The sequence below is a fragment of the Canis aureus genome, chromosome 15, assembly GCF_053574225.1.
Source record: "Canis aureus isolate CA01 chromosome 15, VMU_Caureus_v.1.0, whole genome shotgun sequence".
In the NCBI taxonomy this organism is placed as follows: domain Eukaryota; kingdom Metazoa; phylum Chordata; class Mammalia; order Carnivora; family Canidae; genus Canis; species Canis aureus.
Genome location: NC_135625.1, coordinates 62,154,376 through 62,157,834, shown reverse-complemented (window position 1 = coordinate 62,157,834; position 3,459 = coordinate 62,154,376). Strand labels below are relative to the sequence as shown.

Genomic DNA, 3,459 nt, shown 5'->3' with positions numbered 1-3,459 from the left:
CAGAAATGTGACATAAGCTATATGTTCAATTTAAAAAGAAACTAAAGGGGGGGCTGCCTGGGTGGCTCAGTCAGTTAAGGGTCTGTCTTGGGCTCAGGTCATGATCTCGGGGGTCTTGGGATCAAGGGCCCAGTGGGGAGAATGCTCTCTCTCTCTCAAATAAATGAATGAAATCTTTAAAAATAATAATAAAATAAAAAATATGACAAGAAACTAAAGGGGCACCTGGGCGTGTGGCTCAGTCAGTTAAACATTCAACTCTTAATTTCCACTCAGCCCAAGATCTCAGGGTCTGGGACTGAGGACACCACCCCTCCCCCCCACTGTCCCAAGCTGACCTTCTCCAAGGACTCTGCACTCAGTGCAGTGGGGAGTCTGCTGAAGGATTTCTCTCCTCCCTCTGCCCCTCACTTCATGCACAGACGCTCACATGCTTTGTAAAATAAATAAATATATATATTTTAAAGATTTTATTTATTTATTCATGAGAGACAGACAGAGACAGAGAGAGAGAGGCCGAGACACAGGCAGAGGGAGAAGCAGGCTCCATGCAAGGAGCCCGATGTGGAACTCGATTCCAGGACTCCAGGATGACGTCCTGGGCCAAAGGCGGATGCTCAACCGTTGAGCCACCCGGGCGTCCCTAAAATAAATAAATCTTTAAAAATAAAAAGAAACTAAAGAGGAAACAGGTCACAGTAACTTCAAAAAAAGGATTTGATGTAGTATATTCAAAATATTATCATTTCAATATGTAATCAATATTTTAAAGTTATTAACAAAACATTTTACTTTTTTTTTTATTATTAAGTCTTGGGGATTTCGGATGCATTTTACCCTTACGACACATCTCGATTTGGACGAGGCCCATTTCAGTGCTCAGTGGTCACATGTCACTAGTGACTACTGTGTCTAAAGGACCTTGTGGCACCTCTTCGCAATCACAGTTTCAAGCAACCCTTTCTCCAACCAGCTCCTTCTAGCTTTCTGGTTTACTCCCTTCTTTTAGCTTAACCCTAACAGCCCTTGGACCCACCGGGACCTACAATTTATGTCAGCTTTTCCCTTACCCCCTCCTGCATCGGGCCTTCTCTACCCAGCTCAAATGCCTCAGGCAGTCATGAGAACTACTCCCTGGCACCAGCCCTCAACTCCCTTGTGTCTCACTTTGTGGTACTCACTGGACAAAACCCAAACCTGGGTTCAACCCAACTCTCCCAAACCCACGCCTGCAGTCAGACAGCTCGGCGGGGGCAGGAGGAAACACACAACCTTTCTGACCAATCTCATTTTAAGGTTCCTGACAACAAGGCTTCAAGTGCCACTCAGCAATTCTATTTCCCAGTAAGCATACCGATTTCTTTTGTCCGTTCACTTCCCGCCCTTCTAGAAGACTTCTAGATCTTTTCTCTCTTCAACTTCTTCCCCATCCATACCCACAGCTGATGCTCTTGCTTCCTGTTGCACTGAGAAAATTGAAGAAATTGCAAAAGGCTCGCGCAGGCTCCCCTGGTGTCCACCCCCAACCTGAGTCTGCTTTCCTTCCTCTTACTATCATGAACTATCAGTAGTCATTTTTCAAGTCACCACCACCACCACCACTCCTGCGCTGGATTCGATTCCTCCTCATCTGCTCCGGAAGGTTGCTTCAGCAATTAATGCACGCTCTTGAATTTCAGTTTTTCCTCCTCTACTAGATCCTTCTCAACAATACGCAGATATATGCTAGTGTTTGCCCCAACTTAAAAATTAAGCCCGTCCCCCACCCCAGCTACCACTCCATCTCTCCACTCATTTCTCGAGTTCTGTATACTTGCTGTGTCTAATTCCTCTTCTCCCACTTTCTTTTAACTTGCTCCAATCATCTTTTACCCCCAGCACTGTACCAACAGTACTTTTCTCAAAATCAGCAATGACCTCCACATTGCTAAAGTCAATGGACAACTCTCAGTTCCTACTTTTCTTGACATATCAGCTATACTCGATTCAGTTGTTTACTCTCTTCTTTATGAAGCATCTGTTGCTTCACTCTCTGTACACCACGTTCTCTTATTTTCCTCCAACCCACCCCCCCAGGTCCATACTTCTCGTTCTCCTTGTCCAGCTCCAGCTAATCAATTCAGCCTCTAAGTGTTGGGATTGAGTCCTTGCGTCTCTTCTCCTCCATCTGTGTGCTTTTCTTGCTAATCATACTGAGTCTCAAGCCTGGAAAGGCCACCTCTATGCTAATGATCGCCAAATTTATACCCCTATCATGGATCTTTCCTATGACCCAACAACACATACATCCAACCTCTTATTCTTCATTCCCACACGATTATCCAATAGACATTTCAAACTAAGTATGTCCAAAACTTAATTCTACTCTTTGCCCCCAAACTCATTCCACCCACAATCTTCCCTCATTCAGCTGATAGAAAGTCCATTCTCTGGTTAAGGTAAAAAATTTTAGAGACATGTCTGACATCTCTCTTTCTTTGGCACTCCAAATCCATCGAATTTTGCTGACTCTGTCTTCAAAATCTTTCCAGAATCTGGCCACTTCTCCCCATCTCTACCACTACTCTCTTGGTCAGAGCCTCCATCATCTCCCCCGATTTACCATACTATCTGGTCTCCCTACCTACCACCTACTCTAAATATAGATGCCAATGTTATCCTTTCATCTTATTTCACATCGTGTTACTCTGATCAAAACTCTCCTTTCTCATTTCACTCGGAATGAAAGCCAGAGTACAGGGCTCTATCCAAACGAGTCCCACATACTCTCTGAGCTCATCTCCTATGACTCATTCTGCTCCAAACACACTGGCCTCCTTGCTATCCCTCCAACATGCAAGTCACATTCCCACCCAACAGCCTTGCACCTGCTGTCCCTCTGCTAGGAAGGCCCTTCCCCAGACATCTGCATAGGTCACTCTATTATCCCCTTCACACTCTTCCTCAAATGCCACCTTGTCAGTGAGGCCCTCCCTGACACCCTACTTAAAACCACATGTATTTCAAACTACATACTACAAAACTACATGGGGTACCTGGATGGCTGAGTCAGTTAAGCAACCAAGTCGTGATTTCAACTCAGGTCATGAGCTCAGGGTGGTGAGATCGAGCCCCGCATCAAGATCTGTGCTGGGCTCCATGGAGCCTACTTAAGATTTTCTCTCCCTCTGCCCCTCCCCCAGAGTATGTGTGTGTCCATGTGCACACACACACACACACACACACTCTCTCTCTCTACCAGAAACAAAGAAAAAAGTAAAACTACATACACCAATGCTCTTTCCTTATTATCCTCTTTTCCTTCATTTTTCTTCATACCATTTATCACCTCCAATGTTATAGTTAGGTCCTGAACTTCAATACCAAAAAATAATTTATATTACTTACTTAATTTCTTAATTGCTACCATGTCTCACTAGACTGTGAGCCTCATGAAGGTGTGAGTTTTGGTCTCTAGCA

General features: G+C 44.6%; 1 long non-coding RNA gene across 1 annotated transcript; it reads right to left on the bottom strand.

Annotated features, from left to right (window-relative positions):
* Positions 1 to 457: 457 nt before the first annotated feature.
* LOC144284063 (uncharacterized) lies at positions 458 to 2,096 on the bottom strand. Its single transcript, XR_013352525.1, has 2 exons — positions 1,355 to 2,096; positions 458 to 643 (listed from the first exon to the last, which is right to left on the bottom strand). It is a non-coding gene; the product is annotated as an uncharacterized LOC144284063 (long non-coding RNA).
* Between the last annotated feature and the right edge of the window lie 1,363 nt (positions 2,097 to 3,459).